This window comes from Anas acuta, chromosome 2 (genome assembly GCF_963932015.1).
Source record: "Anas acuta chromosome 2, bAnaAcu1.1, whole genome shotgun sequence".
Taxonomy (NCBI): Eukaryota; Metazoa; Chordata; class Aves; order Anseriformes; family Anatidae; genus Anas; species Anas acuta.
The window spans coordinates 114490575-114517651 of NC_088980.1; the positions used below are offsets into that span (position 1 = coordinate 114490575).

The 27077-nt window shown below is 37.2% G+C and overlaps 1 long non-coding RNA gene across 1 annotated transcript in view; it reads right to left on the reverse strand.

Moving 5' to 3' along the window:
- The window catches only part of LOC137851806 (uncharacterized), a 63667-nt gene extending 36841 nt beyond the window's left edge, over positions 1-26826 (reverse strand). Inside the window, exon 1 of the long non-coding RNA XR_011093488.1 lies at positions 26725-26826. This is a non-coding gene — a long non-coding RNA (uncharacterized lncRNA). The remainder of the gene's footprint in view (positions 1-26724) is intronic.
- Positions 26827-27077: the final 251 nt, after the last annotated feature.

A 27077-nucleotide genomic window follows, 5' to 3' on the forward strand; every position in this document is an offset into this window, starting at 1 on the left:
AAGATAAGGCCCTAACAGCTATCACAAACAGTAGGAGGTGTTGACGAGTGATATCTACACAGGTGCCACAGGGAGAACTTGTATTGCTATTTGATTTGGACAGTGATAGGGAAATATAATTTTCCTCATTATTATTCAGACTAATTCATAATATTAGTACAGACCAAAATTAATTGTTGCAATTGTTTAAAATAATCAAGCTTTGTTTTATGATTGTCCGGAAATTTTAATTTTCATTATTATGTAGGGAAGTCAAGAAGGTAACCTTCTATGTCACAACATCTCACATGTTAATGTATATATAAATAAACCAAATGTCAGACATAATATGTGTAAAGGACAAACATCTAATTTTTATTCACAGTTATCAAAATTATTTGCACAAATTGAATAATGTCATATGCATAAGTCTAATTAGATTCAATTAATATCCAATTTTTTGCCATACTAATGTGTATTTTATATGTACATCACACCAAAACACTTTATTATTTTCCAGATATGTTCATGCTTATAATATCCAAGATAAGCATTTTCCCCTTAAACACACACACACACACAAACAAACAAACAAACAAAAACACAAAAAAAAACTCACAATCCAACAACACATCCAAAACCACCACAGATGTGCTTTTCCAAGGACAAGTAGCTGTTTTATTCTCCCTTTACGTCACCTAGAGGAAAAGCATCTTGTGATGCCTACTATCTCCTCTCTTAATATAAAAGTGTATAATTAATATACTTAAAAAACTGTAAATCTTCTTTCTTGAGCTGTACAGTCATCAAATTCCAGACACATATACTTTTCGTCTTGCAGTGGAACCAACATATAATTAGGCTATGCCCATAGTAATTATTTTAAAGATTTTAAAATGATGGAAATTATTATTTTTATTATTATTTTTTGAACCCATTATACACAGCACCAAGTAAGAGCAGGGGAAGTGAAAAAAAAAAGCAGTAAACTGCCATTCACTGGGGACAAGTCATACTCCTATCTGCCAGCAGTGCTCTTGCCTCTGCCTGCAATGCCGGGAAAAGGGCCAAGGGCAGCAAGTCCTCGGCTGAGGCTGCGCCAGCTCCCCAGGGAGTCACAGCGTCTCTCTCAAAGCAGGCACAACACCTCCTACAAAATCAGACTTGGCCTCACCCTGCCTGAAAGCAACTCTCTGCCCAAGCTAGGAGTATCTAAGTTAACTTCTACACGCAGTACCAAGCCCATTTTTAATTGGCAAGTTAATCGTGTGAAAATGCTGACTGAATGTCATTTGTAAGTACTAGCCTTTTAGTTAAGCACATTTGCAGGTGGGGCATATATAAGCATAAAAAGCCCTCAGGACAAGTTGGAAACTGAGCTCTGGCAGTCGCATTGTCCCCATATTACAGCTCACAGCAGATCTTCACCAATGCTATGTAAACTTTGCCAAGCTCTGTGCAAACTGGTACATCCCATGAAATACAGGATCTCTGGTTTCTAACAGCATGAGAGAAACTTGGTTTTCTCTCTCTGTTCCTTTGTTGGAGAAACTACTCTGTTTTTCTTTTGTGATTTTCATTGGAGTTTGTACATCTTTACAGAATTGTAATTAGGTAGCATTAAAATCTGAATAAAAAGTAAGAATAAGAAACTAAATTCTCATTAATTTCAAGCTAAAATCTCAAATGAAGCCAGCACACCTGGTTTCCTGTATCTTCACAGTTAGGTCAAGAAGAGGTCTCTGAAATCGGCTGTGTGACAATCCTCTAAAGCAGTGTTATTGGCCCAATTCTAATTTAAAATCTAGTTTTACGACATTCCATTCATTTCAGTGAAGTTTGTTTCTCATTTGCAAAGGGAGATTAGATTCAGATTCAGTGAGGTTTGTTACAGAAGGTCAGATAAGACTGAAAGAGTATCTCCAGGCTTTTTTCTATGGAAAGAAGTCTTTTAAATCATTTTGGTGCTTGCAGAAATATCAGAAATGATTATTATACAACAGTTGTATTGCCTTAATTTGTTTGGTGTGCCTTGCGTAGGATGAGCTTAAGTCCTCCACAGACATCTAAAGCTATAAAAGCAACTGTACCAAACAAAACCACAGGCCCAGTTGGCCCAGCTCCCTGTTTCTCTGACAGTGGCCAATAATGGATCCAGGGAAGCATAAAAGAACATGGCAGGTACATACTGGTACTTTCCTAGCAAACTCACACAGCCTACAGCAATCTTTGGGACAGAGACTTCCTAAGAAAAAACATGACATGTTTCTGTCTAACAATAGAGTGCAATTTCAGAGTAATTGCACTGAAATTTTGTGTATACATGAGAATACAACCAACAACAGTAAGTGCATTTTTTCAAGCAAGGCATTTAAATACCTTTCTGTCTCTGTGAAGTTCATATTATGTTTAAAAATTACTTATTTTTATAACAATAACACTTTACTTTATGGCAGTAGCAACACAATTAGTAAAATAAACGCTTTTGAAAGATAAATGCTAATTACAGTGAATGTACTTCCAGTTATTAAATTTGAATTCCATTTATTACTGACAAAAAGAAATAACATTAAAATATCGTTGGTATCAGTAACATGTATGTTCCAATCATAACTTTTATTGTAAACTTTAAGTGCTTTTTTTTTTTTTTTTTTTTTTTAAATAAGTATTCTAATAAAGAATTTTAGATAAATCTCTTATTCACTCAGAAAATTCACTACTACCTATATAGTGCCCTAGGTGCAGTGTATGTGGATAGTGTCTTACGAATACAAATTTAGACAAGGTTCCCGCCCTGAGAAATTTGCAACCTAGTTTGAACAATCGCAACACTGACAATTTAAGGATTAAGCACAGGAGACAGAAGAGGTCAAAAAGGTTAACCGACAGAAGTGGGATTTACTAAGAGATTTAAAGATCACTTTATTAACAGGTAGAACAAGCTTCTTCCAAGGAAAAATATTAGCATGAAAATTTCTTCAAAATCTTATTCTGAAAGAATTTGGATTTCTGAGCATCTGGAAGGTTTGGGGAGGCCAGTTCCAATGGTCTTCACAAAACAAGGAAGGCAAGGAGTGAGCTGTTCCCATCTAAAAACAATGATTTCCTGTGCCATAAATTTCTTTCATTTTTTGTTTGCAACTGAGCTGGCAAATTAGTTCCTGAGCTTATAGCTTTTACCATGCTAAAAACTAGAAAGGAGTGCATGACTCAAGTTTTAATTTGTTCTAATCTAACCATTTCTATTTTCAACCTGCAGGCCAAATTGTGGTAATTGCAGACAAACCACACTTTTCTATCCCTTCCCCTCGGAAGGACTAAAATTGCAGCAGTCCTACTCAAGTCCCAGTAAGCACACAGTGGGGCTTGTGTGCTGCCTAGCCCCAGCATGAGCCCTCTCTGCTCTGAATCCATGCTCTATCCCTACCTAGAAGAGGGCAAATGAGGCTGTGTCTGGACCACACATGTTCAAAGCACACCACTGTCCTAAGAGCACTGCCCCAGTGGTTGCCTCCAGCATCACTAGGTTTTGCCACAGAGGATCTGCCAAACAACTTGGCCATGGGACTCTGCAACCCTGGCCCTGCTGCCAGGGCCACCTAGGTTCCAGTGCAACATGCCCAGCCACCAGCTGCCTGCTGTGACAGCTAGAACTTGTTCCTGAGCATTTAGAGCACTGCTAGCTTATGCAGCAGCTATAAATCATTTCTTTTCAGCTCAAGATCTATCACTGATCACATTTCCTGTTTGTTTTTTTTTTTTTATTTTATTTTATTTTATTTTATTTTTCTTTACATTATTATTCTTTTTTCTTTTTTTTCTTTTCCGTGTATGGATTTTGTCAGAACATTTCTGACTTTAAAGTATCACTTTAGAACTTTACTTTACAAACCCATATAATAAATTGATTTTAAGAAAATCTGCCTCTATGATTTCTTTCTGGTTACAGTCTCATACTTTCTCAGGATTAGCAACTGATTTCAATTATTTTTTTAGATTATCTTCAAGATACTTGTGGTAGCAGCACCTAACTTGTCTGGTGAGTCAATGTCAAAAGTGTTGTGCAACATAAGAAACAAAATATATAGCTTGCTAGTTTGACGGTATCATTTCAGGTTAATTTTAAGAGTGCATAAAGATATTAAGAAAGGAAATCCCTCAGTTATGAGAAATACTGAACTATAATTAGCAATCTCCTGAAGTTTATTTTGTTGGAAACGTAGGAGAAATGGAAGAAATACACTCAGAAGCATATACCTATCCTGTTACTTTTACAGGCTGACCAAAGAGTACACAATACTCTACAGCGTATTAGATTATAAGATACACTTGTAATGTTTTCTTTTGATTTTCACTATTTTATTACTTCCTTTGGATACTTTGAATGAAATAAATTATGAAATAACATAATTGTAAATCATGATTGGACTTAAGTATAAAGCTTAATTCTTAAAAAACAAACAAACAAACAAAAAACACCTGTCATGGTCAAAATGCAGTTGTTATCATGGAAGCAAGTAGAAACCTGTTATATTATAAATTTTAATAAAGCTGTCCTCAGAAAGGTGCAGATGAAAAGAATTTAAAATGATCTGTGAAAACAGAAGAAAAAGTAAATACAAAGACACTTTTTAAGTTGTGCCTGTCTTTTGCGACTCAGACCATGGTTGGAAAGGTTATATTTCATCTAATAATTAAAGAGGTTCATTGTCTAATAGAGTTTGGTATTCTTGTGAAAAACAAAACCACAAAGAAATAATTTAGAATGACCAACAGCACATCACTCAGTCTATATACTCCAGAGGATAGACAAAGACACATTAAATGCATTGTGTTTACTTCACACTGCAGCCAATGAAAGGAAGGGAATATAACATACTAAATATTTTCCAGTCTTTACTGTGGCTGTAGGAAAAAAAAAAAGTGGAGTGGACATGATTATTATAAATAATATATATATATATATTGCAGTTTTTCAAATAAGCTGTGTTGCTACTGTAAATCAGACCAGGAAAAAAAAAAAAACTAAAAAATGATGAAAAGTGAAGAAGAAATAATGAAGAAAACACAGGATTCAATTAATGTATCTGGAAATACAGACAAACAATATCCATTTTGCCAAATGACAAGTACAGTCTCTTCCCCTGAGCAAACTGAAACAAGCTAAGACAGCCCCAGAGCATAATCCCATGAAGCTATGAATCTGGCAGAGACAGTGCTTCAAATACAGGGCTAAGGAGGAGCAAGCACAGCTGCAGCATACGCCCCAGTTCTGACAAGTGACCTTAAACATCATTACTGCTCTCCAGCTGAGCCTGGATATGTTCCTCAAGAACCAAAGTTCTTTCTGTGAGGCTGTAGTGGTAAAGCAACAGCAAACAGTTGAATAAATCACTGCAAAATTGATAAAATATGCATAAAAGCAGATACTCACGCACCTTCTGTATTTTATTTAACAACATGAACTGTTTCAAAAATAAAGTTAAATGGGCTCATACCTATTTCCCATTTTTGCAGTTAATTAAAATAAAAACCACCAATGGAAGGGTCACTTTCTACACTGAGCTCAGCTCCCTGCCAAGAAACACAACCCTTGCCTGTACATGCAGTTTCTCCAGGTCACTTTCTAATCCAGTCCGAACTCTGATTTCATACTTATGTATAAATAATATGCTTCATGTGATCCTGCAGAGATTCTGTCTTAATTAAGCAAGGCTGAAACTGACTGTTTCTTTAACTGTGGAAATATGCCAAGTCTCCATGGTCAGAGACCATTCTTACAGGCCTCAAAAAGCCCTGCAACTCTGGGCTCCCTCCACCAGAGCAAAAGCAAAAATCTTAGCATGATGAACCCACACATACACAGGACGTTCCCATATGCCTGTCCCCCCTTCCCCCCCCCCACACCTTATTTTTTTTAAATACACCCACTAAGCATAGAGCGATGCACAATTTCCACCACGGTGACTGGGGGAACAGGCATATAGGAGAAAGCCAGGAGATGGCATCACTTTCTGTCACCTCTTTTGAGGCTCACTAGAGGGGAGTCTGATGCCAGTGAAAACAAGGACCTCAGGGTGCGTTTCTAGGGAGCTGGGGACAGACGGGGCTGGGGCAGCCCACAGACATGAGCTGATGAACACATGACCCTGCAAGCAGGAAGGAAGATGAGGGACAAAGAGCCACTGGACTACTGTTACACAAAAAATCCTTGATATTTCTGTTACCTATTTTTTTTTTCCTCTGTGCAATTTTATAACAACATAGAAAAGCTGGGTTTAGGTTTGGGGGGTTGTTGGCTGTGAATTTAAGCATTGAAAAACAAACTTTGCCTAGAAAATTTAGGAAATACCATTACATATATCACCAGACCTTTTAAGGGAAGTTGTCTTTCTACGTGTCCTTTACTTAAAAAGTAGTGTACTTCAATGTGCATGAGATAAAGATTCTTTAAAAATCTTACTTGAGTAAGAAAAAGTATAAATAAGATTTTTTTTTTTTTAAAGGATTTCTATCTTAAGCAAAAAGAAGATATGTTTCCTAGCTAAGAAGTTGTTTACACGGATTGTTTACTAGGTTGTGTGCTTCTGCTGATTAATGAGTAATGACTTCACAGGTAGCACTTGAGAAATAAGATTATAATGTGAATGGGAATTTTATGGCAGCTTTTCCAAAGAACTTTTCTCTCTTGATCTCATGCATATATAGTAAAAGGCTTGTAGGTTGTCCGAAGAGTCATATTAAACAGGAAAACATCTGTACTGCTAGTCTTGTGTAAGTAGGTCTAGGTAGACCCTACGAATCTGTGAATAAAATTGGATTTGTGAGAGTTAATGAAAGTAATATAGGAGTCACTGATCCTGCTTTGTCTCTTGGACCTTTTAAGCAGAGATGTGTGAGAGACTGCAGATCTAATATTTGAAACCATACAGCAGCTAACTTGTTATTTTTCTGATTGTTGCTGTGAAACAAAAAGATCAATGCCTTTGAAGTACTGAACCCAATTAGCAAATACTACAACATTTGAAATTTTCATACAAATCTAAAATATCTGATAAAGTATTTCTGGCATGTATGTACTACCATTACTATTTCCAAATCTGGTCTTGCAGAAGTGAGAGGAACGGCAAGCCTCTGTACAGTGACTACACCTATGATGAGTAATCCAGTTAGTTGCAAGAGCACGTGAGTCATGTTCAGATTTCACATGAATGTCTGTTCCCTGAAACAGGGGCTCTGGAAGACGCACTGCTACCCATGAGAAGGTGTGGCTGCTACCTTTGTTTTTACATAAACACAGTCTGATTTAATTAATAAGCTTGGTTCTAACTATGTTGGATCTCTGGAAAAATATTCCGTTTAGAGAATACTACAGAATTGTATTATGAGATATCAAAACACATTCCCAAACAGCTGATTGGAACCATAATTAGTCTAATTGAAATATGTAGAGTGATTACCCTGAGCACCAGGGAAGATAGCGGGATATTGGGCATCTGCAGAAGCGGTATTCTAATTTTCCAGTAAAAGGAAATATCACGTCTGGTATCAAGTGAAAGGATTTCATTCAACTGAAATACTCCTTCAGCTGAAGAATGGCAAAGTCACAGTCAAACATTGGCAAAGTCAAATAAAATTTACTGAAATTTCAATGAGGAGAAGACTCTGACAGCCTCTAAAAGAACCTCACAGAGCCAATTTTTTGGATAAAGCACAAGTCCATTGACAGACTCTACACAGTGAAAAGCAATCATTTCTCAGAAACAATTTAGAGGAACAAGTGTTTGCCAAAATAATTTAGCCTTTAAATCATCATAGAATCACAGAATCATAGAATCATCTAGGTTGGAAGAGACCTTCTAAATCAGCAAGTCCTACCATCATGTCTTGGCCTTAGTTCATCTTTCCATTGATATCATATTAAATTTAGTTAAAAAAAGAGAATGACTACAAGTCTACTGCTTACTGACTTACACCTGCAAGGGGACAGAGCACTGAGCATGCCAGAGCAGGAAATAAGAGGTGCAACAAAATCAGTGTGGGGAACGAGAGAGAAATGGGGAAAAACAGACAGAAAATTGTACACATTTAAGCAGATGAAACAATACATTCTTTAATCTAAAACTTAAATAGCCACTGTTAGTATGATGGAAAGAATGGACTACGCTTTCTGAACTTATTGTCACAATCCTACTTCCTTTGAAGAATCCTAGATCCAGATGAGACAGTAGATTTGTACAAAACAAACACCTAAACATATGACCAGGAAAATGTAAATAGAAACCAATCACTAACCAAAAATTCAAGAAACAGGGCAAATAATGAACATTTATTTTTATCTCTTTCTTAGGTAAAATTCTTGTTGCATATCTGTCAGATTTGATTCATAGAATAAAAGTGCAAAAAAAAATATCTGTATTTATTATTCTTAAGATTCACATTTTTTTTTTAAAGATTGTTTTTCTTGCAACCTGATGTTATTACTCCCAAAACTACAGTACATTTCTTATATAGATTAGTAATTTATTAAATTGACCTATACATGCAGATATTCTAAGAGATGCTAGTTAATTGAATCCAATATTTAACAGATCTTGGATAAAATAGCATTTTAACAATTCTAGTAGATGTGTCACAAACTAATCTTAATATGCATTTTGATGTATAATGTGACAATTTCATATACAAATTTCTAGTCACTGCTGTGTATGTGTAAGTCTTATGCATGTGAGTATGTTGATATGTACATTTGAGTGTTGATGTAACTGAACTGCTATGGACTATGGTTACAATAATTTTAATAGCCAAGATAAACAGTTGTGTATGAATATACAATAAAAAAACATATTTTTCATTACAGTCACAGGTAGACCTTTCTATCAGCTTGAAGGATGTCTTTTATAAGGGTAGGACACTTTGTGAAAAGTGACACCTTTTCAAACATAATTCCTATACACCTGCTGAGATGGACATAATTCCTATACACCTGCTGTGACGGGATAATCCATCCCACGTATACAGCTGCATAACATGATGACACACATTTAATTGTTTAATACATAGCATGCTACAACATTGCTTTAAAAATGGGAAATAAATTGAAACTGTCCTAGGGGATAGAGCAGATATTCCTGTGTGGTTCTGTTTCATACTTGTGATTATTACTTCCCCAAAACTGTTATCATAACAACTTCTAACATACTTCATTTTAGTATTTGACACATGTATGTATTCCCTCCTGTGGTGAGTGAAGAACTTAAAGGCTGTTTTTACTTCCTACCATGTAGAGATCAGGGAACATATGAGACTACTTTTGCATAAGATTTCTTTTTTTTTTTTTTGAAAAAAAGATCCGAACTAGTATACTGATAACTGCTTGCTTGTTCTACAATCAAACATATGAGTTCTTATGAAAAGAAAGAATAGCGTAAAACAGTAATCTGACTTCATTTCCTGAACTCCAGTGATTTGACTAAATGCAGAACCAGTGTGGGTCAGTAAGGCAGTAAGAGATAATTTTCTCATTACAAGGAAAATAAAGGAGGCTGCTACAAAAATTAACAGGTTGGATACTTAATTGTTTGTTTTCATGAATGTTTAAAATGTCTTTAATTTATCTGCTCCAGTATCCAGACTTCATTGTTAGAGGAAAAGGAAATTCTAAGCTTTCTGCTGTGCGTAACATCTCCAACGACCTGGCTTATACTAACAACAAAACTATCTGCTTTAATTTACCATACTCAGAAAATGTGGCAATAGTTTTCTAAAATGCAAGCACCTTTAGAAAGTTATTGGCAATCAAATAAAGCTGCTGGATTAAATACTCCTCTCAGTATTGCATTGAATGTCTAACTACTTGCATATTTTTTAATTGAAAATCTATTAACAATTGCTACTTTTTGCCTGCAATCTTTAATTTGCAAATGACCATAACATGGCAGATAACCATAAACTTCTTTACATATTCACATTTCTCTAAAGGTGAAAAAGGAAATACAAAGAAAAACACAGCTTAGAGCTATATGCCTAATTTCAGAATGTTATTTAACATATCTTAACTTTTATTATCACCACTCATATGGACATGAAATACAATTAATTTCAAAATTCCTTAGACCCTTTGTGACCTTCAGGTACTCTGGCTTTATGTTCCAAAAACTTTTTCATCACTACTCATTTTTTTGATTCAGGACAGGATGAGAAAGGCAGATATTTCAACATGGATTCTCTCTATCACTATGTACACAAGTTATTCTAATATGCATCTATGTATGTTATGCAATATAGGAATATTTGCTAAGTATATTTAAAAAATCTTTTTAAATTCGCTAACAAAAAAATAAATAAATAAAATAAAAATTGACCTAATCTTCAGAACATTTAATGATGTGCATAACTTGACTACTAGTAATCTCAGTGACTTAGAGTTCAGCATGTGAAGATATGCTTTCAAAGCTAGAGGACAAGAGCGTGCTTGAATTTAAATTACATTAATATTCATCACATATAACATATAAAAAGTATAAATTATACTTTTTACTATGTATAAGTTTGCATGTGTGCAGGCTTGAAGTCTATGTGAAACATCAATAACAAACTTATTTCCATAGCAGTGGGCTGGTTATTTGCAATAAAATGGCTTTGACATCTTAAATTTTGTAACTATACACATGACACTGGAACAAGCTTTCAAAGAAAGCAGGTAGTATTTATGAGCATGTAATTATACGTTATTGCTCCTTCTTACCCAATAAAAAGCATATATATTTTTTCACATTGTCTTCTCTCATGTTCCAAAACAATTAACCTACTGAAAACTGGGGAAATTTCAGTTCTCCAAAATTTTAATAAACGCATTTTATACTTCATTAAAAATAAAACTTATGAGGTTTTTTAACTCTATAGAATTTGTAAGGACATAACTTTTAGCTCAATATGTCTTGGCATGATAGGTTTACTATGTAAAGCCAGTTACTGGGCACATTTCTTTCAAGAAAAGGAATATATAAGAAATGGGACTTCTGTTGACAGTGGGAAAAAAAAATTTGAAACTCCTTCACAATTTCAATTTATCTACATTGCAATTTTAAAACCCAACTAAATAGGAAAAAAGTGGCAATCTGTCTTGGATCCATTTCAATCAAGAACAGTCTCAACAACAAGGCATTAAAACATGAATTATTATACTACATTTTCACATGGTTTATAAAAAAGGGTTCTGGAAATTCAGGAGTATGAGTCTGATTCAAAGGTATCAAGCTAGCACAGATTTTAAGGTCAGAGGGGATCATTACCTTCCAAAGGTCAAGCTCTGTAATCCACATCAAGCTCATAACTACTACTTGAAATATATTAGTTGCAAATAATCCTTAGTTAAAAGCACAGAACATCTTGAACTAAGACACTCTGAGTGCTTTCTTTAACCATTAAGCTTCTTTATGTTTCCTTATTTTACCTATTTCTGCCAAGCAGAGACCCAACCTCAATAGCTAAGGCAACTGCAGGTGAATTTTAGCGAGTTGCAAGAAATATTTAGGGCAATTGCAGAGGCAAGGGAAAAGCATGACTTTGAAATTCCTAAGACAGACGTTGATCTAGAGTCCCCCACATTTATTTTAGGTAGGCACATGCCTTCTTGCTTTGGTTTCCTGCTGTGGACACTATATGTGATCAGTCCTGCTTAGGCCAGTGCTCCACGGAGCAGGTAATGTGCCTGCTTTTGAGTTCACTTTGGTTTAGTGGGCTTGGGCACCTCTGGAAAACAGCAAGCCCAATTTTCATCTAACCAGTGTATAATTACCTAATTCATACTTCTTAGAGACTAGCAATGATGGATATATTTTAATTCCTTTTTCTTTAGCTGATTAATTAATTAATTAAGTTAATTGTTCAAATGCTCCTTGGCAAAATCTTTTAAAAACCTTTAAGGGCATGAAAAAAATTGTCTTGTAAAAATTAAAGTTGTAAACCATGTCCAAAAGCCAAAGTGTGCCTTCAGAAGATGTACACACTCTTGAAACATCTATAGCCAGCAGATTTAGCTGCGGCTTGTTATGAGTGCTTTGAATTGGTCATTGGGTGTCAAATAATAATAATTCATCATTTTGTTTTCGGAAAATACTAAATATAAGAAATTTAATATTCAATTTTATTTATTTGTTTGTTTATTTATTTATTTGAGCTTCATCCTTTATAAACAGAAAACTCTCCTTAGGGCATGCAAAAGTAATGATTTAGTCCTCATAAATTATTTTCAAGCCACTAACATTTTCAGAACACTAAAGACAAGTTACTTAATTTACAAGCATAAACAACAGGTAGTTGGAGAAAGCAGATAGTGATTAACCAATTAATAAAAAATAGAATTTTGCATTATGTGTTGAAATAATATAAATTCATGCACATTTTCTTATCATTCCTTTGATCTTGAACTATAGCAGACAGATTTCTGTGAAGGTAAAATGCTTAATATCATCATTATAACATAACATTATAACATAAATAATATTGTAGGTACCAAAATAAGTAATAATAACTTTTCCTTTTTTTTTTTTTTTTTTTTTTTTTTTTTAAGGAAAAGACTTGCCAGATATTTAATCTGCTTCTCTCTTTTGTTACTGTCTACAGTATAAGTATAAACACATTTGAATGACTATTATAATACATATATATATTATAACTATTACTATTAGTTATAACTACATAACTATTATGTTGTTTTTTATTGATGGGGGAATAAAGCTTATTCATTCTGTCAGTTAGGAGAAAAAAAAAAGAATGGAAAGATATTCAGTCATAAAAAGTTAACAGGAATGGAAGTTGATGAGATGGTTGAAAGGCAAGTGGTTGTGGTGTATCTGATGTGAATATATAATCAGAATATTTTTTTGTATTCAGTGTCAGATTTTAACTATTCTTTTTCTATACATACTGTAAATTAGATATGCAATTTTTTCTTTCATTAAAAGATAACTTATAATTTAAGGAGAAACCATGTATGTGAAGCAGGGGCTGGACTGTGTGGAACTTCAGGTCGGCGATGGCAAAGTTGAGAGCCTCTGGGTAAGGATCAAGGGACGAACGAATAAAGGGGATGTCGTTGTGGGAGTCTATTACAGACCGCCTGGCCAGGACGATAGCGCCGATAAATTATTCTTTACAGAACTAAGAGAGGCCTCAAGATTAACTCCCCTTGTCCTTATGGGGGACTTCAACCTGCCAGACGTTAACTGGGAGTGCCACACGGCTGACACGAGCAAGTCCAGGAGGTTCATGAAACACCTAGATGATAACTTCTTGGTGCAGGTGCTAACGGAGCCAACTAGGAAAGGTGCCCTCCTAGACCTGTTGCTAGAAAACAGAGAGGGTCTGGTGGGAGATGTGGTGATTGGTGGCCGCCTCGGTCATAGCGACCATGAAGTGGTTGAGTTCAAAATTTACGGTGACAGAAGGAAAAGTGCCACCAAAACCTCATCCCTAGATATGGGGAAAGCAGACTTCAGGCTGCTCAGGGAACTAGTCAGCAAGGTCCCCTGGGAAGCTGCTCTTGAAGGCCTTGATGTCCACCAGTGCTGGTCATTCTTTAAGCGATGCCTCCTAGAAGCACAAGATCAGGCGATTCCTAAATATCGCAAGTCAGGCAGGCGGGGCAGGAGGCCGTCGTGGCTGACCAGGAACATTCTGATGGAGATTAGGTGGAAACAGAGAGTGTTTCGCTACTGGAAGGAGGGCCAGGTGTCATGGAAAGAATACAGGGATGCTGTTCGTGTTTGCAGGGAGAAAATTAGTGTGGCTAAAGCACACCTAGAGTTGAAGCTGGCTGTGTCTGTGAGAGAAAATAAAAAGGGTTTTTTAGATATGTGAATGGAAAAAGGAGAACTAAAGAATACATAGGGCCGCTCCTTGATAGGGAAGGTCTCCTCACAGACGATGACATAGGCAAAGCAGAGATGCTTAACGCCTTCTTTGCCTCTGTCTTCAATGCCGATGATGGGCTTCGGGACCCAGGGTGCCCTGAGCTGGAGGACCGGGACGGTGGGGATGACAAACTCCCAATCGACCCTGAACGTGTGCGGGATTTGCTACTCCACCTGGATCCCTACAAGTCCATGGGTCCGGATGGGATTCATCCCCGGGTGCTGAAAGAGCTGGCAGATGTCATCGCGGAACCTCTCTCAATTATTTTTCAACGATCCTGGGAATCTGGAGAGGTCCCGGTAGACTGGAAGCTGGCAAATGTTGTGCCGATTTTCAAGAAGGGTCAGAAAGAAGACCCTAGCAATTACAGGCCTGTCAGTCTCACGTCAGTGCCTGGTAAAATCATGGAGAAGATGGTTCTCGAACTTATTGAGGCGCACCTGGGGGACAAAGCAGTCATTGGTCCCAGCCAGCATGGGTTTGTGAAGGGTAGGTCCTGCCTAACTAACCTGATTTCCTTTTATGATAAGATCACCCGTATGGTGGACCAAGGGAAACCAGCTGATGTGATTTTTTTGGACTTGAGCAAAGCTTTTGACACGGTTTCCCATGTTAGGATCCTACTGGACAAAATGTCCACCACACAGCTAAATAAAAGCATCATACGATGGGTGAGCAATTGGCTAACGGGCAGGGCCCAAAGGGTTATGGTAAATGGGGCTGCGTCAGGCTGGCGGGCGGTCACCAGTGGGGTCCCTCAAGGCTCCATTTTAGGGCCAGTACTTTTCAATATTTTTATAAACGATCTGGATGTAGGAATAGAAGGTATTTTGAGCAAGTTTGCTGATGACACCAAACTTGGAGGAGTTGTGGACTCTGTTGAGGGTGGAAAGGCCTTGCAGAGGGATCTGGATAGGTTGGAGAGCTGGGCGATCGCCAACCGCATGAAGTTCAATAAGAGCAAGTGCCGGGTCCTGCACCTGGGACGGGGAAACCCTGGCTGCACGTACAGACTGGGCGATGAGACGCTGGAGAGCAGCCTAGAAGAGAGGGATCTGGGTGTCGTGGTAGACAGCAAGTTGAATATGAGCCGGCAGTGTGCCCTGGCAGCCAGGAGGGCCAACCGTGTCCTGGGGTGCATCAAGCACGGCATCGCTAGTAGGTCAAAGGAGGTGATTGTCCCACTCTACTCTGCGCTGGTGCGGCCTCACCTCGAGTACTGTGTGCAGTTCTGGGCACCACAGTATAAAAAGGACATGAAACTGTTGGAGAGTGTCCAGAGGAGGGCTACGAAGATGGTGAAAGGCCTGGAGGGGAAGACGTACGAGGAACGGCTGAGGGCACTGGGCCTGTTCAGCCTGGAGAAGAGGAGGCTGAGGGGAGACCGCATTGCAGTCTACAACTTCCTCGTAAGGGGGTGTCGAGAGGCAGGAGACCTTTTCTCCATTAACACCAGTGACAGGACCCGCGGGAACGGGGTTAAGCTGAGGCAGGGGAAATTTAGGCTTGACATCAGGAGGGGGTTCTTCACAGAGAGGGTGGTTGCACACTGGAACAGGCTCCCCAGGGAAGTGGTCACTGCACCGAGCCTGTCTGAATTTAAGAAGAGATTGGACTGTGCACTTAGTCACATGGTCTGAACTTTTGGGTAGACCTGTGCGGTGTCAAGAGTTGGACTTGATGATCCTTAAGGGTCCCTTCCAACTCAGGATATTCTATGATTCTATGATCTATTTTAAAGTCTATAAGTGATGTGTCAAATGACTAATAAGTGTCAAATGATGCACGAATACTATAATGATACCTACCTGAACATATGACATAGAAGATAGCTTCCAAAAATATGTACTGAGAAGTCTATTTTTGCACTGAAGCTTATTGCTATCAAGTAATGCTGCATAACAACAGCACTTTAAAATAATGGCAGTGGTAAACAACAATAATAAAAATCATGAAAAAAATAATGAAGTCTTTTTAAATGAAACTTTTTGTTATAATTCTAATATTTAATCATTTTTGTTCACTTTCTTCATGCAACTAAACAACAGGAAATATCCTCTGATTTTGAAGTGACATTTGAGATTTTTATGTAAAACTGGAGTCTACCAGTTTTGACTTTATCTGGAGATTTTGATAATAGTATACTACTCACATTTGTAAGTCATTCAAGTTAATGTACACTGAACAGTTCCAGATTTCAAAGGAATTTAACTTAATGTTTATTATGAACATATATATATATTACAAATGAATCATTCTTATTACAAATACACTGAGTTTATTGTCAGACAAGTATGCATGACACTATGTATTTACACAGAAAACAAAAAAAGAAAACTTGATGTATTCAAAGATGTGAAAGATGATCCAACGAAGTGAAAGTTGGAAGATTTTTGTAAATGAAATAGACACTGAGTCAGCTTCTTTAATTCTGTCCACGCTTCTTAAATAGTCAAAATCATAACTGCTTTGCTCTTATTCTTCTCATTAACATTTCTTGGTTACTTTGGTGATGCTGACCTGTAAGCATGTTTTATGTACCTACACAATTCCCCTGGCAGACAGCCAAGTGTATTACAGGTGTTTGGGAATTTCCCACAAATATCCTAGCTGCACCTCGAAGAAAGGACTTAACTGGTCACAGTAGGTAATCACTCTATTGAAATCATTAATCACTGGAAATGTGGCAGCCCTCAAAGATCTGCTTGAGTCACATTACTCAGCATTTGCAGGAAGTCTCTTTTAAGTGTCGTAAAAAACATAACTAGAATTTTTATTTATTTATTTATTTATTTTTTCCCTGGAGGAAGACTCTACCACTGGATCACATCAATCAGCCTCGGAAACAGGAAAACTTGGCAACTCTGTCTTCTTGCTGTTTTTCAGAAGTTTAGCTCTTGAAAATATTAGTGGTGCAGACTGTTTACATGCAAGCAGAATCTCTTTTAAGGAGTCAGCTGTTCTTGCACCAGAGGTATGTTTGCCTCCATTACCACAAGCTGTGCTGGCCCTCCTCTGCCTCACCTGCAAGGGGAAGCCAGGGTGGCTCTGACATGGGGGAGCAATCCCATGCAAAGGCTGGGCATATTTCACATACACACAAATTACTCATTTTGGGGGGGGGGGAGGGGGAGGAAATACAAACAGCACAACAGTTAAACTAACTCTATGTTGATTGCTTTTCACCCATACCAAGTATTTTGCTGTTTTAGCTATAATTGTTGCCCACATTCAGATGTAATTGCTCATGATGCTTTGAGGTTCCAGTGCAAAATCTCACAGCTGGGTGAGGTTCAGCTTTCTCACCAAACTGGCATGACTGAGCTTGCATTGCTGAACTCATCAGAAAGAATATCACTTGCTGCAACTCTCTTAAATTGGTTCAAAACATCTCTCTGTCAATCGAATGCATTTGTACACAATACATCCTATTGTTTTAAAATGACGTATTTTAGAATTCATTTGAATAAACGATATCATACACTTATAAAGTTTTGTCAAGGTGTTCTGCTGTTAAAGAACTGAGTATTTAGAACTGGTATAGCTTATTCAAAAAAATATAAGTTTATGTGAACCACAAATATATATCTGCCCAGTGCTGAGATAACTGATTCACTCACATCCATATATACCTGAGGTACACATTGATTTTGACTTTGTCATGTGACTATGTTCACAAGAAGAGCAAGCAATGATGTGAGAAAACCCATCTGGTACAATATTGGGGAGGGTGGGGGGTGTTTGTTTTATTTATTTTTTTGCCTAGCCACGTTAATAAGAAACTCTGCATGTACCAGATCAGGGTACAGGCCCTTGAATTTGCCTTCTACGCAAATGAGCCAAAAAGTCTCTAGTCTGAACTTTGTTTTCCTCAATGTCTACTTACCTAATTACAGACTGTAAATGAAGACTAGTTAGGTCTAAATCAGTGAGATTGCTGAATAGCACAGAACCATTGTTTTGGCCTAATTCTGTGTTGCCCTGTTAGCCAGCAGAAGAATTCCATTTGCTTGTGATTTCCAATGAGCCAAAAATGCAGTCACTGCCTTAAGCTGAGTAGCTTTACACCAGTTGAGAACAGCACAGCTGATGAGCAAAAAGGGCTTCTCCACATCAGTTGCATGAAAGCTCCAAAAGGGTGCTTATTAAACACACTAAACACACACTGGAAAGGAGTGCTTAGATTTTTTTTTTTGATCTGTATCTCTGACACTGCAGCCACTTTTTTTTCCCCCTCCTCATCTGGAAGAGGAAAGTGACACAAGTTTCGGTGTGGAATTGTCCACCCGTTCTTGCTGGAAGTGCACTGGTATTCTCCTGAAGTCTGGTTCTAGCTTGTGAATACCACTCCCGAAATGGGGAGAGGTGTTGGCTACTGGGTGAGGTGAGGCACTCCTGTCTGCCCTGGGGCTCAGACGCCATTAGCCAAACACTCCCTGCTCAGGGAGCGACTGCTCATTAGTAGGGAAAGGAGATGAGAACAAACATTAGAAAGGCCTATGCTACTCCTCCTCTATTTTCCATTTTTTTTTTTTTTTTTGGGGGGGGGAGGTGGTGCCTTTTACATATTTCCTTGTTGATTTTGTATCTCTGGTTATGTGAATCATGCCCCCTACCTTATGCCAAAGGATGTTTCTGAAAGTAATACTTATTTATTTTCCAGCATTGAAAACATTTTTTTTTTTTTTTACAAACTGACTTGAAAATGTAGATTCATTTTTCTATGGTTCCTTTTTCCTGCTTCCTAGTTATTTTAATATTTTAATATTTTTTTCAGTCTTCTTTCATTTTTTCATTATTTTCTTTTACTTCATCTTGCCCAATCTTATCATCTTCTTTCCTCTTTGCATTTACTCCTCTTTTCTCCTCTCTGAATTTCTTTCCCATTTGTCAGTTCAATTCTACCCTCCTGTTCCTCTTTTACACTTGTTATCCCTACTCTAATTCCTTATGTATTTTCTACATAACTTTCTGGCAGTGTCCTGTAAAGCTTGGTCAGCCTTTTAAGCCCTGGGGATGGGAAGGGAGAGGACTGGGAGGGGAGAAAATGAGGAAGGAGGCTGACTTAAATGCACTGTTGTCCTACAGGTAAAAAAAAAAAAAAAATGCTATCTTTGCAAAGTCCGTAAACACAGTTTAACTGACTCACTGTACGCCATACTGAGTAGCAACCTCTTCTCCTATGATAATGAGAGCCTCAGAGGGATGGTGGTTCCCTGAAGAATGAAAACATGAAAGAGGACTTCCCCAAAGCCATTGGGTGGAGCACAAAGGATATGGAAAGACTGGAGGGCTGGAGAGTAAAGATGAACGTAGATAAAAGTTAGGAATTCAAGCACCATGAATATCAACAATTGAATAAGTTGATATTATAAATGTTTTGGCCTCTGTTGACCATCAGCTGGTGAGGCTGGTGGAGTCCATTGTTCTGTTTGTGTGTGTCTGAATAAGTCCAATGCTATGAATTCTATAATAAATACCAGTTTCAATATATTTAATGACATTTCAAATTATTCATGAATTAATTTTACTGAGAAATTAGAAAGAATTACTAATCTTTCTAAAGGTACTAACAACTAAATTTCAATTTCAGTTTCAGTACAGGTGCCTCAGATTATATTGAGGCTGTTTTCATGCAGAATACCCATATCAGTATGCAATAGACAATAAAAACATGTATATTAGATGCACAGTTCATGTAAGCTGAAAACTGAACACAGTTCATGTAAACTGAAAAAGGACTTCTTAAGTGTTAAATTAAAGTGTTATAAACTTATTGGCTACAGATATAGGCTTACTTATTGTAGGTGGGTGAGTGTGGAAATGTATATCCTATATGTTGTATAAAAGTATAGCAGTAATGCTGGTAAGTCACTTTGGGGATGTCTACTTGTACACCTGGATGCTACAACATGTGTAATGAATTTGACTTTTGTATTTGTCTTTCTTCCTTTTTTTTTCTTATTCTAATGCCAGTTGTTTGTGTAGTTCTATAAATCCAGCACCATGTTATCAGTTACTCGCTTTTTATTTCCTTTTTCCCTCCATGCATTCTGATTAGCATACTTTCATTACTGCTCCTTATAATGGAAAATTATGAAAAATGTCTCCCCGTAAGATGTTATTGATTATATAATGAGAAAGAAACACTCATGGCAGGATTGTACTCTTTTGCAATGGTCTTTGTGTTTCTATTTACACTTCTAAAAAGTGAGTACAAAGACACAAAACAAGATCATAGGTAGCTTTGCATTTAATTTACAAATATTTAAATTTCTATTAGAAGTTCCAAGGAGCAGAGTTGGCCATGTAAGTAGTACTGTTATTCGTTTAAATATTTGTTTCCGTTTCTGAGCTGAACTGAAAATGATGGCTTATGTTATAGTTTGAAATGTGAAGAAACAACTGTTTGGTGTATTGTACAGTTTAATTCTCCACACAAGAACTCAAGAAAAAGCTTCAAGGTTCAAGAACCCAGGAAGGTTTGTCTTGCCATGGAGAACACATGTCATTAATACAGTTGTGCACTCATAATGCTGGTCTCTGTATGCGTAGATCAATGCTATACTGACATTAGTGTACATGTATTATATATATATATATATACACACTAATATATAGTACAGGTCATACTATGCTGGCAATATTACAGATAGTATATGATATTCTGATATAATGGGAACTCAGGTCTGCTTAATTTACACATAATGAGCTAACACTTTTATTCTGTGTAGTCAATTCAATAATACAACAAAGATAAAAGATAAGATTCTTAATAACCATTTCCTTATAGTAACACAAGAAGAAAAATAAAAATATTTTATTTTTTTAAGTAAGATGTTCTTTTTATTGAATATCAGAAAGAAAGTAGAGATCAAATGAGAGAAAGGATAAAAATACATAAAATAAAACTGATTATAAGAAAGGGTATGAATTAATTACACTGAAACATATTTCAGTTTGCGGACATCTTCCATCTAAACTAATAAATATTAAATGTGTGCTGAAACTAACATGCATGTATGAACTTGTCTATGCTTACAAATGGAATAATTTAAACAGGACATGGCAAGGGAATTAGCAAAAATGAAAGAAACAACCACACCTACTCATTTAAAGCATGTAAAACTGAGTAACATTAAAGAGCAGCACTGAGTGAAAGAAAATTGTCTGTGCGTGTGTATAAGCTACTTAAGGTGGTGATATTAAATTAATGTATCACCAACACAGCGTGGATGAGATGGACCTGGTCAGCTTCCTCTCCCTGTTACAGACTAAGATTTGATCAACGCAGTGATTAAATAAGCACTTCATCTGTTAATCACTTTGTTATTGTAAGAGTTTTGACATTTCTTGTGAATGCAACCTACAACCTTCAGATTTTACAGGAAAAAATCCTTATGGGGTTATAATTTTACCTAAATGGTACACAACACATTTTAGACATCACAAAGTCTTTTGTGGAAACTTCTGCGGAACTGGAAATTTATCTCAGCAGGAACTTAGTACATGTGGTCTTCACCACCTGTAACATTAGGAACTGAGATTCCAAGTTCAAAGCGTTTCCCTAGCAGTGCAAGGTTTATTTATTTATTTATTTATTTATTTTTCTTCAAGCACATATTTGCAGATTTGTGGGGTTTTTTTTGAGCATTATAACATAAATTGAGGAAAAAAATGATCAAATGTAAGCAGTCTGGAGATAATAGACAAAGTAAAATATGTGAGCTTATTTAAAATCTCCTACTCCCTATTAACAGGTGAATACTTATATTGCAATTTGAAAACAGTTTTAAGTAACATGACAACTCTATGTACATTCTAGCACATATTGTGAGACTCTGGAGAGCTACCACATCAAAGAGAAAACCTCAAGCATCTCCTGATGAAAATCAAAATCACCCTAGTACCCCTTTTCCTCTGTGTCCTGACTTTGACTGGAAGAGAACCTGTGTATGTGGCAGCCCTTTGTATGTCCTTATGCTACATATTTCTCTGTTTGGGCAAGCAACAGGCCAAAAGTGCAGGAATTACTGTGGACACTCAAGCTCAGTGATTAAATGCAGCATTAAACATTACCAATGCCTGCAGAATTGCACAAATTTTATTCAAAAATAAGGAGGATGTGCTGTTAAATATTACTGAAATTATGCCAAGAAACATAATAATGTTTCTTCTTCAATTTTCACTAAAAATTTCATTCAAGGTTGGTTTCTTCTTTTTATAATCGTACACAGAAAGGAACAGCCAATCTCCATTCAGTATTCAGAGAACTTAATGCCAGAAATAACTGCTACATCATCTGTTCTTTTGATCTTTTTATATCATAGTTTGTGTCTTCTACTGACTATCAGTAGGCCCAGTAATTTGTGTTTTATTAATGCTTAAATATACTTTGAAAAGTCTAAGGTCTTTATTTAGGAGCCTGAGTCTTCAAACATTTTTATTTTTATTTTTTAATATGCTGATATTTAAAAATCTTTCATAATGCAGAATATCTGCCAGTTCTCAAATAATTATTGGAGCTTTTAAAGTGTTTCCATTAAAATGTGACCATAAGATTCAAGCACTTTGTTCTAATGCATTACTATTGCTTACAAAAGTAAATATATATATATATTTAATTGACTATGTTTTCTTCACAGTTTCTGTCTGTCAGAGGTTCAAATTAACTCTGCTATGTAGCATTGGAAAATTCTGTTCACTTATTTCTTCTAGAGTAATTCCTACACCAGGACATGAAAAAGACCAAGGTATTCAATACCTCAAAGAAACTCAATAGTTTCCTTCCTATTCTTTCCTTTCTTTCTTTGGTTCTGCATTCAGGAATCACACATCCCTGAGACCAGAGGGAGTCTGAAGCCAGGAAGGCTTACCCTCAGTGGAAGAGTAGCAGGTTATGGAACATTTAAATATTTAAACTGAACATGGGATCAAATGCTGAGGGAGCTGGTTGATGTCACTGTGAAGGCACACTTGATTATCTTTGAAAAATTGTGGCTATTGTGGGAGGTTCCTGAGGCCTGGAAGAAAGCAACTGTTACTGCTATCTTCAGGAAGGGCAAGAAGGAGGATCCAAGGAACTAGAAGTTGGTCAGACTAACCTTGATGCCTGGGAGGATGACTGATCATATAATCCTGGAAGCCATATCCAAATATATTAAGGACAAGAAGGTAACTGGGAGTAGTCAGCATGGATTCATGAAAGAGAAATCCTGCCTGACCAACCTGGTAAACAACTATGATGATGTGACCAGATCGTTGGACAAGGAAGGAAAAATCAACCAACCAACACACACATACACACACACACACACACACACACAAAAAAAAAAAAAAAAAAAAAAAAAAAGATATTGTTTGCTTTGACTTTAGTAAGGATTTTGACAATATTTCCCACAATATTCTCAGACAAAATGATGAAGTATGCACTAGCTAAGTGGACAGTGAGGTGGACTGAAAACTACCTGAACAGTTAGGCTTAAAGGGTTACAACCAGCTGCACAAAGTCCAGTATCTAGGGGAGTACCTCAGCTGACTACACTGAGTCTGATGCTCTTTAGCATCTTCATCACTTACCTGGTTGATGGGATAGAGCATACCTGCCACAATTTTGCAGATGACACAAAACTGGTAGGAGTGACTGATGCACTCCTAGAGGGTCCTGCTGCCCTTAGAGGGGCATGGACAGGCTGGAGAAATGGGCCAAAGGTCAAAGAGTCCAGAAAAGGGCCACAAAGTTGATTAAGGGCTAGGAGCATCTGACATGCAATCAGAGGCTGAGAGATCTGTGACTTCAGCTTGAAGTATTCCCAGGTGGGATCTTATTAACGTGTGTAAATAACTGATGTCAGGAAGAAAGACAGTGAAGCTAGGCCAAGCTAGCTCTGTGATGTCCACTTACAGGATAAAACACAATGAACAGAAACTGAAATACATGAGTTTCTCACTTAAACTTAAGAAGAATATTTTTTTGCTCTGGGGGTAGTCAAACACTGGAACAGGTTGTCCAGAAGGGTTGTGGAGTCTCCATCCTAGGGGATATTCAAATCCAACTGGACACAGTCCCAAGCAACCTGCTCTAGGTATGAATACTCTGAATATAAACTGAAAACTCAGAATATAGGGGTTGGATCAGATGATCCCTAGAGGTGCCTTTCAACTTCAGCCATTCTGTGATTTTTTTCTGTAAATCATTACTTGACAGGAAATAGTATGACACTACAAGTGTAGTTGAATCATATTTTTTCAACAAATGGGCACCTTCTATTTTTATGTAATTTATGTTCTCCTTCACATATGGTTTTGATATGGTCCACGTTAAAGAAAACTTTAAGTCTTCAGGGGTAATTTACCTAGAGTTATAGAACCATAGAATATCCTGAGTTGGAAGGGACCAACAAGGACCATTGAGTCCAACTCCTGACTCCACACAGGACCACCCAAAAATCAGATGACATGTCTGGGAGTGTTGTCCAAATGCTTCTTGAATTCTGCCAGGCTCTGCCCATGACCACTGCCCTGGGAAGCCTGTCCCAGTGCTTGACCACCCTCCGGGTGCAGAACATTTTCCTAACACCAAGTCTGACCCTCCCCTGTCCCAGCTCCATGACATTCCCTCAGGTCCTGTTGCTGTTACCAGAGAGATTAGAGAAAAGTTGCTTACCTGACCCTTACTAGCCAGCAATTCCCTTCACAACAGAAAAGGCTGTGTTCTACTAATTTGAAGATGGTGTTCCAGCCCCACATGAAATTGTCACAGAAATGCATGGAGTAGTGCAAAAATGTAAATATTAGACCATATCAGGGTCAGAGTAAATAACAGGACAGCAACAAATACAATGATGAAGTAGAAGAATAAAAGAGCTTCAAAGCTGGATACAATATAATTCCATTTAAAGTGACAGGAAGAGTAAAAGTGATGTTACTAAAAAGCAAATTTGGAAGTAAAGGTATCTTTGCTTTCTTTCTTTCTTTTTTTTTTTTTTTTTCAAAGCAGGAGACATAATGACCTGGTTTCATCATATCTAATTTAGGAAAATAAGCTGAGACTGCTAGGAAAGGCTAGTAGTAATTGGGAGCAAAGAAATGCATCCCACAAAGGTGAATCCCCTCACCACTAAACCCTTCTGCAGGAAGAAACTTGTGACATTGTGTTCAGGTCTTAATGAGACCTCAGTATCTATAGTGTAGAAGACTCTTGGGCAGTCTTTCAAATCAGCACACAGTAGAATTAAAAGCTTTTCATAACTGTCAGGTAACCGGAAAAAAAAAAAAAAAAAAAGACAAAAGATCATCATTCATGAATGCTGTTTTGAGATAATAAATCATCTTCCTTACAGCAGTGTAAGGACTGGATATTAACAAATTTCTGGGCACATATATCTCAAAACTATTTATAGAACTGTCCTGGGGCACCTCAGCAATGGAAGCAAAACCTAGTGGTGGCATAGGGCATGTCACATGCAAGTGGAATACAATAGGGGAAAATGGGAGTTTGGTGGGGCATGGGGGATCTGACAGGGTAGGAAGGCTGAGGGCTTCATCGCCTGTGTGTGATGAGATAGGGTTGAGATACATGAGTTACTCAGGGAGCTGTGTCAAAGGGAAGATGAAAAGCCTGCATGGATTCTGGGTCTGGAATAGCTCAGTGACTGTCCAGGCTATGAAGATGGGGAGAGGCTTGGGACAGGATGTGGAAGATTCAGGAAGCTGTACAAAGTGTCAGAGAGGCCCAGAACCTTCTTTTTCTTTTCCATTTTTTTTTTTTTTTTCATTGAAAATTCCTCATTTATCGGATGATTGGATTAAAAATCCGGAACGCCCTTTCCCATATCCTCCCATATGGAGTTATAGAGGGAGGGACAGGTATGCAGTGTAGTACAGTCACTCATTTCCTCTGCTCCTTACAAAGTCTTTTTTACACTGTCCCAGAAGTTTTTTACCACAAATACCCGTTTTTTTTTTTCTCTTTCTTAAAGCCAACTACCTAGTAAGTACTTGCAAAACTTAGAAACATATGCAACTAAAAAAAAACCAGCCATTGGATAAAAATTATCATGCATCTACTCTTGTGTGTAAAAAAAATGGTAAGAGATTAAGATTCCTAAACACCAGTGAAGTCACCCATATGACTGCATGGATGCCAGAACATTACATGGCATTTCCTGCAAGCTATGCTGTGAAATACAATACATCTTTATGTACATCACTAAGAATGCATGTAGGTCTCAAGACTCCACCTGATTGACTCTGAATACTTAGGTGACATTGTAACAATTCTAGATGCCCACAGAAAAGTAGTACCAAGAGAAGTAAAGTACTGGTGGTACATGTACATAACAAGCTGTTATCTGCATTGGTACCATTATTCTGTTAAATTGTGCTTACAGCATCTCTAAATGACATTTGATCAAAACACATTGGGCACAGGCACTTTGCCTGTTTACACTATTCCTATTTACACTATTTCCTATTCCTGTTACACTACGTCCTATTTACACTAATTGGATCGACCTAATGACAGTAATATTAACACATTTATGGAAGTTCATACAAGCTAAGAGTAAAAAAAGTTAGAAAGCAAGGAACATTTTGTAAGAAGTCAAAACTGTACTTGTGAAATGAAAGGTGTGTCTATTTTGGATCTTTCACACCACCAGTAAATCACAAAATTACCAGTTTAGGAGTGTATGCAACCTACTGTTACAGAATACATGAAATAGAAAACCATCCTGCACAGTTTCAGCAGGACATCAGAATTTTTGTCTCAAAATTCTCTGTTCAGTCATTCTTCTCCTTGAGCTAAAGAGTGATCTGTTTACTTACCCTCATTTCCTTGCCCCCTCAAAACTCCTGGTCCCCTGCACAGAGACTTTTCCAGATTTTATATTTCTCAGAAATCCTTTGTACGTGTCTGCATATTTTCCTTTTTTTTTTTTTTTGGGGGGGGGGGGGGCACAAAAGGGAGGAGGCAGGAAGTAAGCCCTTGGCATTTATGTTGTTCTCAATTGGAGGGCATATTCAAGGACATTTTAGAGAATGTCCTTGTAAACTGATTAGATTCTAATATTTATCTGAGAACAAAATTAAGAAGCATGTCATTGTTGCACAGATTTCCCAGTATCAGCCACAGGAACATCATGAATTGTTTCTTTCTTTCTTAATCAAAGATAAATGCT